Here is a 10,329-nt window from a genome sequence, read left to right on the forward strand (position 1 = left end):
TGTGTCCGTTTGTCCACTGATGGACACGGGGGGGGGGGTGATTCCACTTTGTGGCTCTTGTGACCCCTGCTGCTGTCACGCTCGTACCGAAGTCTGCCCGTGGATGAGTAATTTCGCTTCTCTCGGATCACACCCAGGAGTGGAATTGCTGGGTCACGGCGGTGATTCTGCGTTTCATTTCCAGGAGCTGCTGAGCTGCTTCTGGCGCGGCCCCATTTCACGACCCCCGTCCCCGCCAGCCGAGCGTCCCCGCCAGCCGTGCGCCAGCCTGTCGATTTCTCCACCTCTCTGCCAACACTCGCTGCGGCCTTTCTTTTTAAAAAGGAAAATTCAATAACCGTTCTGGTGGGTGCAAAGTGGCATCTCGTTGCAGTTTTGATTTGCATGAGGCAATATTTGAACAAATTGAAATTAATGAAAAAATTTCCATGATGAGCAAAACTTCGAAATGTTCGATAAGAAGAGGATCCAATCCCGCGCGCGCCCTTGGCTCGCTGCACCTGTTCCCCCCAGTGCCGTGGCCGCGTGCCCTTGCTCCTGCCCCCTTCCCCAAACCAGCAACCGCCCAACATGGTCTCCCACCGGGAGGCTCATCGCCGTCGGACACAGAAGTGTGTTATGTGTTGCTTTTGTTGATTCTCTAGAATTACCCACCAGGAAGCTCCGGGGGCGGGGATGTGTGTCTGTATCCTTCACTGCTGGGTCCCCAGCGCCTGCAGCTGTTCCTGCCTCGCCCTAAGTGCTGGACAAATAGTGAATGGATGAATGAACAAGGGAATGAACGGATGAGCGGGTGGGTTGGAAGCATCCCCCAAGATAGACCCGGAACAGCGCTTTGCACCCTGGCTGGCCCAGGACACCTGGAGTCAAGGCGCTTCGTCTGCTGGAACCCTCCGATTGGCCAGGCCTGGATCACGTGGCCCGCGCCGGCTGGCAGGCCTTCTCTGCCGGCCTGGTGGGAAAAAGAAACCAACGCTGCAATCAGTCTGTATCACATCCCTCCGTTTTATTATTATTTTAAGCAGCACGCATGGCGCTGGAAAGAGCCCGCTGAGCCATGGTCGCCTTTGTTGTGCGTCGCCCCGTCCTGTCTGATTTCCCCGCTGTGTCCCAGCACACAGCTGGGGTCAGCGGCAGGCAGAAAGTATTTCAGGTCTTTCTGGAATGAGTCAGTGACACGGTAATTATTTCCCCCATGTTGCAGGTGAGGCTCTGGGAAGGCGAGGATGGATTGATTCTGTTTCCTTCGGATCCGCCTTCTTCATCCCCGGAGCTCGGCCACTCAACAAGCATTTGCGAGGGGCGCCCTGTGTGCCTGGCCCTGACCTCACAGTCCAGAAGCCAAGCGGGACGTGAATGAGGTAACAAACACACATAGGCTGCTATGATCCATACGTGACCTCACGGGGTCCGGCTTCACAAATACACCCAGAATCCAGGGGTCCCTGAATTTGTCCCCCATTCCAGAGCCTCCTGAGGCGGCCCCCGTGTCATGTGAGATGTCTGTACCCCTCTCCCCTCTCGGTTCCCCTTCTGTCCGGCCACACCAGACACTCCAAGCTCATCTGTCCTCTCCGGGCCCGGCCCTGCTCTCAGCTGGCTCCCCAGGGGAGCCTGGCTCCTTCCGATCGGGTTGATATTTGGGAAGCAAGAGCAGGCTGCCAGATGTGGTCAGACTTCTGGGACTGGCTGTTCCCAGACCCTTCCAGTGCGCCGGGTGGAGAAGTACACGCCCGCTAATATTCACGTGGGTACATCCGAAACCGTAATCTGTCAATCTATTGATTGACATCCATTGATCTTATGTATTACCTACCATGTGGTTCTATACCATAGATCCCGCCGACTGTCTTGTTATCTGTCACCTCTTGGTCGTCGCTCTGTCCGTCTCTCAGCTGTCCCTCTTGGGAACTGTGAGTCCCCCTGAGGCCTCCGCTTCCGTTCCGCCACCCCAGGATCAATTCCTTCCCCCTTCCTGTACTGTATCTCCTTCTCCTGGGGGAGCCAGGCTCAGAGGGGGAGTTTTGAAGACGGAGATCAGGTGGTGTTCCTCCCTGGATTTCCTAACACATTAAAATTTAAAAAAATATTTTTTTTAATGTTTTATTTATTTTTGATACAGAGAGAGTCAGAGCATGAGAGGGGGAGGGGCAGAGAGAGAAGGAGACACAGAACCGGAAGCAGCTCCAGGCTCTGAGCTAGCTGTCAGCACAGAGCCCGACGCGGGGCTCGAACCCACGAACGTGAGATCTGACATGAGCCGAAGCCGGAGGCTTAACCCACTGAGCCACCCAGGCGCCCCACAAATTTTTTTCGTAAGTTTGTTTATTTTTGAGAAAGAGAGAGAGAGAGAAAGCATGAGTGGGGAAGGAAGGGGCAGAGAGAGAGGAAGGGGCAGAGAGACAGAATCCCAAGCAGACTCCTCATGGTCAGTGCAGAGCCCGACGCGGGGCTTGAACTCACAAACCCTCACAAACCGTGAGAGCATGACCTGCGCCCTAGTCCAGAGTCAGTCACCTAATGGACTGCGTCGCCCAGGCACCCCTCCCTAATACATTTATCACTTCTTTTTTCTTCGTACAAAATGACTGTGATTTTATTGTGAGAGTCTCATAGATGGAAAACGAAGTTGAATATTTATGCTGTCCATTTCATTGTACTATGTATTTCAATCGCCTGTTTAGTGAAAAACAAAGAAACCTATAATTTTTGGCTTAAATTTGTAAAAATCTGGAACATTGCATGAGTTGGTGCGTCGTCCTTGTCCAGGGGCCTAATCGTCTCTGTATTGTCCCAATTTTAGTGTATGTGCTGCCAAAACGAGTGCCCTAATGTAGTGTCAATGGGACCCAGTGTCCCTCCCGTGGCCCCCAAGGCCCTCCGCTCCCCCCTCTCTCCCCCGCATTTACTCTGCTCCAGTTCAGTTCCTCCCACACGCCGGACCCAGTCCTGCCCCAGGGCCTTTGCACAGGCTGTGCCCCCTGCCTGGGAGGCGCTCCCCCTAGAAATAACCTGGCCCGACCATCACTTCCTGCAGGCCTCAGCTATCACTTCCCCACACAGGCCGCCTTGGGCCTCCCTGACACAGCCCCACATCCGTTCACTCATCCCTCTCTATTTTTCTTTATAGGAACACCTCTGCCTTTATATTTTCCTTCATGGGTTTATTGTCTCCACGAGACCGTCAGCCCCACAAGGCTGGGCTTCAGGCCCTTATTCCCTGCACAGAGCTTGCCACACACTAGGTGCTCAGTGAGTCCTGCTGGCTGTGAAGGTGACAACCCATTGTCTTCTCAGGACTGCGCTGCCCAAGGCGAAGCCCGAAGCAGCCTGGCCCGGGCGGCTGTAACGAACACCATGGCTGGACGGCAGGGGAACAATCCCCATGATTTCTCACAGTTGTGAGGCTGGAAAGTCCAAGATCAAGGTGCTGGCAGGTGAGGTCTGGTGAGAACCCTCTCCCTGGCCTGATGGGGGAGGGGGGGCGCCTTCCCCGAGCCTGCTGCTCCCTTATCACAAGGCCGCCAAGTGCTCTCAGATGGGGGCGCCACCTGTGACCTCACTCCCTGCAAGCCGCACCTGCGGACGAACTGGGGGTCACGGCTGGGCCCACAGTACAGTTCGACTGCATCACGCAGCATGTCCGGTCCTGGGCCCCGTGGCCTGTGCGAGCCCGGGGAGGCGACAGCGGGCTTGGCGGCCATTGATCTGATTCCTGCTCTGAAGAGGCCCTTCCCAACCAGGGCGATTCTGCCTCCAGGGGACGGTTGGCAACCTCTGGGGACATCTGTGGCTGTCAAGCTGGGCCACTGCTCCCCGCCGGGAAAGGGTGGGGGCCGGGGATGCCCCCGGAAGGCAGCGCTGGGGTGGGAGGGCCTTGGGCCTCTAATCAGAGCCAAATGGCAAATTGAGAGAAGAGGGGCGGGGAGTTTCTTTCCAGGAGAGCTTTTAACAATGGAGCTGACCTTGCCTGGGGGCTGGGAGGTCAGTGGGGGGGGCTTCCCCCCGGACTGCTTGGTGAGGGGTTACCTAGGTGACACGGGGTCCCTTAGGGCAGACAGCTCGTGCCAAGGCCCAGAGGCAGAGGGAGGAGCTGGAGGGGAGGAGACCAGACCCGGAGGGGAAGGGAGGGGAAGGGAGGGGACAGCCCACCCAGGGACTAGGACTTCCAGCTGGAAGCTGCTGGGAACGGAAGGTTTTCCGGTACCACGAGGGGGCAACGCGGTCCCATTCGGCTTGCAAAGCCTCCCTCTGGTTCCTTCCGGGCCGGCGGGACGCGGGGTGGCCTGGTGATTCTTGTGGGTTCCTTCCTCCACGGAAAACATTACAGAATATATTTTATGATGCCCCGGTATGCGGACGGAGACAATCCAGGGTGGAAATACGATGATCTGATCTTGATCGTATTCACCGTTTCCTTCTGATTCCAGAGGGAACAGAAGCGTTTCCAGGGGCCCCGAAGCTATCGTCAGCCCCGGGCACTGCCTGGGGGACTTGCTGGCCCCGCAGGAAAAGCGGCCTGGAGGGCAGAGAGAAGCAGGCCCGGGGGGCAGCACTGACCGGGCTGCGGGCGGGGAGGTGGCGGGCAGGACGGACGGACGGACAGACGTGCGGCCTGCAGGACAGGCCCGGCCAGTCCGGTTTGGGAACCCAGGGACCCGCCTTAAAAAGTTAGACCAGGAGCGGACTTCATGGAAATGAAGCACCATCAAGAGAATAAAAGCCAATAAAAGAGAATAAAAAGGCAATTCACAGAACGGGAGAAAATCGCCGTCAATCCTGAGAACGGACGCGCGCGTGCGCGGTGGACACGCGCATCTGTGGGCGCGCGTGCGCGGTGGACACGGTGTGCGCGACCCTTCATTGGTGGATGGACCCGTGCGTTGCACCCGCCGTGCGCTGTTGTGAATCCCGCTGCTGTGCATTCGCGTGTGCCGGTGTGTGTGGACACGTGTTTCCATTTCTCTTGGGTGGATGCGGAGTGGAATCGTGGGGCCGCTGGAAACTCCACGTGCCACTTTTTAGTAAGTTTTAAAAATTATTTAAAAATTATTTTTAAGTTTGTTTACTTATTTATTTAGAGAACGAGTGGGGGAGGGGCGGAGAGAACCCCAAGCAGGCTCCTCGCTGTCCGCACAGGCCGGCTCCAGCTCACAAACTGTGAGACCGTAACCTGAGCCCAAGTTCAGACTCGGACGCTTAACCCACTGCGCCACCCAGGCGCCCCTCCATGTGTCACTGTTGAAGACCCACTAGACTGTCCCCCGCGGCGGCGGCTGCCCCTCCCCATGCCCGGGTCACCGTGTCCCCGCGCACCCCCCCACCTCACCAGGGACTGTCAGCCCCTCGGCGCTGGAACCTGGGCAGGGCTCCTTGCTTCCTGACCCTTCCAGCTCTGCCTGCAACTGTGGGGCCTGAGAAAGACAGACAGACAGCAATCGTGGCCGGACGGTGGTGACGGGCCTCCGGCTCGCTGGGCTCCCCGTATTCTTCATGCGTTAATTCACTCCCTGGGAACCCATTTCGCAAATGTGGGCAATCGAGGCCCAGGAGTAGAGGGGCCCGGCTGGCAGCTACCCAGCCTGGTTGGGGACAGGGAGATGGGGACCCAGGCCTCCAGGCCTGATGCCACCGGCCAGGGTTGTGTCTGACTTTGACTAGGCTTGTGTTTGCACTTTTCCTTCTCCCTGGGGCTTCGGCTGTGCCCTCGGGGCCAGGCTGGCAGGGCCCGAGCTGCTGTTGGGTGTTTAAGGCCTTCAAAAAGTGTTCCCGGTATCTCCCTGGGGCCCTGCGGTAATTAGGCACCAGATTAGGAGGCTGATGCCAGGGGGCGTGTCTCTGGGGACTGTGGGGACATCTAGGGACTGTGGGGAGCAGAGGTGTGGCTGCCCACCCGGCCTGCCCTCCTGGGGGCTGTGTGGCTCTGGATAAGGGTCCAACCCTCTCTGGGCCTCCTTCCCTCCATGTAGTGGAGGAGAAGCTGGTGCATCGCCTACAGGACCCAGTGCCCGGTCCTGGCTCCCCGGTGCCCCGACGCGCCCAGCCAGCCCCCCTGACAACGAACGTCCCCCTTCATTGTAGAGGAAGAGGCCAGGGTCCCCAAACGCACTCACACCTCCGGTGTCCAAGCGCTTGAGGTGGGAACAGTTCTCTCCCATTTTGCAGCCGGGGAAAACGGAGGCTGCGGCCGAGGAACGCACAGTGGGTGGCAGGAGAGCCGGGGCTCCAACGCAGCCACCATGCGGCACGCCGGCTGGTGTGTCTGCCGGGCTCGCTCACTGCTCTGAGTGGTTCGCAATGAGCCGGTCCCCACAACAGGCTCCCGTGGGAGCCGTGATCCCCAAGCGACGGTGCTTGGCGGTGGGGGGTCAGGGTTAGGGGAGGTCAGAGGCCGGGGCCCCTCCGGGGCAGGTGCCCTGGGAAGGGGGCGAGGGGCCCGAGCGCTGTCCCCTCCAGGTGAGCGCACTGTGAGAAGGCAGCCACCGCTGTCAGAGGAGAGAGCCCTCACCAGCCCGGACCGCCTGGCACCTTGACCTTCGGGACCACGAGGGAATACATGTCAGGTGTTTCGGCCTGTGGGATTTTGTTACAGACGCTCAAGCAAACTAATACAAATGACATCACTCACTCCCCAGAACAGCCCCAGGAAGACTCAGTTAGAGCTGAGGAGACCCCGAGGCACAGAGAGGGCAAGACACCTCCGTGAGGTCACACAGCTAGGAACTGACAGAGGTGAGGCTCTAACTCCGGACCAGTCACCTCTCCTTCCCCCAGCATTCTCCACCACCCCGTAGACCGCTCTGGGGAGGCACTTTGGTCTCATGGTTAACAGACTTAGGCGAGTTGAAATCCTCCCTCTGGCATTCTTTTTTCTTTCACTTTTAAAAAAAATATGTATTCATTTTTGGGCGAGCACAAGGGGGGGAGGTGCCCAGAGACGGGGACAGGATCGGAACCAGGCTTTGTGCTGAGGGTAGTGCCCCCTGCTGTTTTTAAAAGGAGATTTAAAATTTTTTTAATGTTTATTTATTTATTTTGAGAAAGAGAGACTGCAAGCAGGGGAGGGGCTGAGAGAGAGAGAGAAAGGGAGAGAGAGAATCCCAAACAGGCTTCACGCTGTCAGCACAGAGTCTGATGTGGGGGCTCGATCCCACAGACCACAAGATCATGACCTGAGTCAAAACCAAGAGTCAGTCGGATGTTTAACTGACTGAGCCACCCAGGTCCCCCGCCTCTTTTTTTTTTTTTAAGATTTTATTTATTAAAAAAATTTTTTTTTTAACATTCATTTGTTTTTCAGAGACAGAGCCTGAACAGGGGAGGGACAGAGACAGAGGGAGACACAGAATCTGAAGCAGCTCCAGGCACTGATTTAGCTGTCAGCACAGAGCCCGACGCGGGGCTCGAACTCACTAACCGTGAGATCATGACCTGAGCCAAAGCCGCCACGCAACCGACTGAGTCCCCCAGGCGCCCCTAAGATTTTATTTTTAAGTAATCTCTAACCCAACGTGGGCCTCAAACTCACAGCCCCTGAGATCAGGAGTCACACGCTCCACCAACTGAGCCACTGGGCACCTCTCCCTCTGGTGTTCAACTTGCAGGGTGATTCAGTTGTCTTCTCTGCAAAATGGGAGTCATACACGTTCTAGAAAGTTGTGGAATGGAATGAAATAGGACCTGAGGGTCCCTTAGCTGGGGGTTGGCACAGAGGTCTGAGCACTTGACCAGCTGTCCTCTCTGACCCTCAGTTTCCTCTTCTATAAAATGGGCATGCTGTCAGTATTTATTTGAGTCTAGACTTGAAGCGAGGGGGGTTAAGTGCTCAGAAAAGGGTCTGGTGCTAGTACGGGTTAAATATACAAGAATTCAAAACTGTAGTTCTAAATATACACGTGTCTCCCAACCTGGAGGCACAATGGCCTCCCCCCCCCCCCCCACCACACACACAGAGGGACCCTTGCTGCCCAGGGATGAGCGTCTGCTTTCTATACAAACCAGGCAGTTCACTTGGGTCCCCGTGAGCCACATGGGACCATTTGCATTTAAAGGTAAATGAACTGCAATGACAGGAAATTGAAAACTCACTTGCTCAGTCTTGCCACGGCCACATCTCAAGGGCCCCGCAGCCACGGCCACAAGAGGCTAGACTGTCGGGCATCCTGGAGCTAGAATATTGCCATCTTGGAAGAAACAGACGGTGTGCAGCGCCAGCAGGAGGGCGGGTGGGGGGGCCTGTTCCCCGAGCGTCCACACGGGGGCAGCGTGTCCCAGGGACGGAGCCCCAGGTGGAGGAGGCCAGCGAAGGGCCGGTGTCCCGGCTTGAACATCCCCGATGAGCAGCACCCGGAATGGGCTCGGGGCTGCCACACGGCCTGGTCCAGGGTCCTGCCCTCTGCACTCGGACATCGGGGCCCCGTCATCCTCTGGGGTCGCGCTGTGCGTGCTGAGCCTCAGCGCCCGCCCTCTCGATGCCAACAGCACCCCAGTCGGGACCGCACAGATGTCCCCAGACACAGCCCGGTGTCCCCTGGGGGCAGGATCTCCCCGAGTCAAGAGAGCCAGAAATGTCACCAACGTTGCCGTGTCCTGGCAAAATCACACTCAGCGAAGAGTCACGCTTCTCGTGAACCCACTCGGCTCACACACGGGGATTAAATTATGAAAGCAGGAAGCGTGGGAAGCCTTAGGCCTTTGTGGGCTGTAGCCTTGCCGTCCTGTGAGAATGTGCACGCGCACACGGGAGCACGCACACGCTCGCTCGGGCACGCGTGTCAGCGCGTTCGTGACCCCAGGAGACTTCCACGAGATGCCCTTGGTCTTGCAAAGCTCGGTGCACTATGCTAGTTTCTACTTAAAAAATCTTTTTCAATGTTTATTTAGTTTTGAGAGAGAGAAACAGAGCGTGAGCCAGGGAGGGGCAGAGAGAGAGAGGGAGACACAGAATCTGAATCTCAGCTGTCAGCACACCTGATGCGGGGCTCGAACCCACGAACCGTGAGATCATGCCCGTAGCTGAAACTGGACCTCAACCAACTGAGCCATGCAGGTACGTCTCTACTTTTTTTTTAAGTTAATTTATTTGTTTTGAGAGAGACAGTGAGAGGGCACGTGTGCAGGGGAGGGAGAGAGGGAGAGAGAGGAGGCCAAGCAGGCTACCCCCACTGTCAGTGCAGAGCCTGATGTGGGGCTCGACCTCACGAACTGTGAGATCATGACCTGAGCCAAAAGCAAGAGTCAGAGGCTTATCTGACGGAGCCCCCCCAGCGCCCCTGGGTCATGACTTATTAAATCAGTTCCTTGACCAACAGATTGACGAAGACTATGGTTTAGAGTCCGGGGTGGGATTTGAACTGGGAGCCCAAGCCTGGAGCCCCTTGGACTGTGGGAGGGGCAGCTGTGATGGGGTCACTGCATGGAGAAGGCCCAGCGTCCACTGCCGCAGCACGACACGCCTTGCACACCTGACATGGAGCAGAGGAAGCCAGACCCCAAGGGCTGCCAGCAGCCCCACTGCCCCGATGAAGACACAGGCCAACCACTGAGCTCCAAAGACATCTACACAGGTCCTAGGAGCTCATGAAAAGATGCTCACCGGGCGCCTGGGGCTCAGTCGCTGAAGCGCCCCCCTTGGGCTCTGGTCATGATCTCACGGCTCGGGGGTTCGAGGCCCGCGTGGGCTCCGTGCCGAAAGCTCCGGGCCTGGAGCCTGCTTGGGATTCTGTCTCCTCCGCTCCTCCCGCGCTCATGCTCTCCCTCGCTCTCACTCTCAAAAATAAATAAACATTAAAAAAAAAAACCCGACTAACAGAGTGACCATCTGACCCAGCGATTCACTCCAGGTTTCCACCCATGGAAACGGGAACCAGGGCCCTGAGGACGGATTTGCCCACCGCGGGCAGGTGAACTGAGACGCGCCGGACCGGGGGACACTGCGCAGTGACAGAAGCCAGTCACGTCCTGCGTGACCCCACTCACAGGGGTCCCTACAGGCGTCGCGTCCACACGATGGTGGGAGCTGGGGCGGGGAGTGCGTGGTTCATGGGGACAGACTGGCGGAAGGTTCTGGAGACGGACGGTGGGGCGGCGCACAACATTCACGACACTGCTGGCCGCCGCTGAGCTGTGCACTTAGAAGGGGTTAAAGTGGCAGGCTTTCTGCACGTACGTTTACTAGACCTTAAAAGTATTAAGAAAAAAATCACGGAAACAAAAATCCCAAACCTGCTTGGCTGGGGAGACCAGAGCCGAAGGCCTCAGGGCGCCGGGTGGGTTGGAGGGCAGGGCCGGGGGCCTGGATTGCGGGACGGGCAGGGGTGGGGCGCGGAG

The 10,329-nt window shown here is 57.5% G+C and overlaps 1 long non-coding RNA gene and 1 other non-coding gene across 3 annotated transcripts in view; one reads left to right on the forward strand and one right to left on the reverse strand.

The window, feature by feature from the left end:
- The window catches only part of LOC115273013, an 8,831-nt gene extending 4,074 nt beyond the window's left edge, over positions 1-4,757 (forward strand). The window contains exons 2-5 of one of the 2 annotated variants that reach the window (XR_003900603.1): positions 185-345; positions 1,205-1,361; positions 3,298-3,437; positions 4,431-4,757. This is a non-coding gene — a long non-coding RNA (uncharacterized LOC115273013). Of the gene's footprint in view, positions 1-184; positions 346-414; positions 1,362-3,297; positions 3,438-4,430 lie in introns of those variants that run through there. The other variant, XR_003900602.1, reaches the window with a different exon arrangement.
- Positions 2,725-2,827, reverse strand: LOC115275560. Its single transcript, XR_003901629.1, has one exon. It is a non-coding gene; the product is annotated as a U6 spliceosomal RNA (small nuclear RNA).
- Positions 4,758-10,329: the final 5,572 nt, after the last annotated feature.

The sequence above is a fragment of the Suricata suricatta genome, chromosome 12 (assembly GCF_006229205.1).
Source record: "Suricata suricatta isolate VVHF042 chromosome 12, meerkat_22Aug2017_6uvM2_HiC, whole genome shotgun sequence".
Classification (NCBI taxonomy): Eukaryota; Metazoa; Chordata; class Mammalia; order Carnivora; family Herpestidae; genus Suricata; species Suricata suricatta.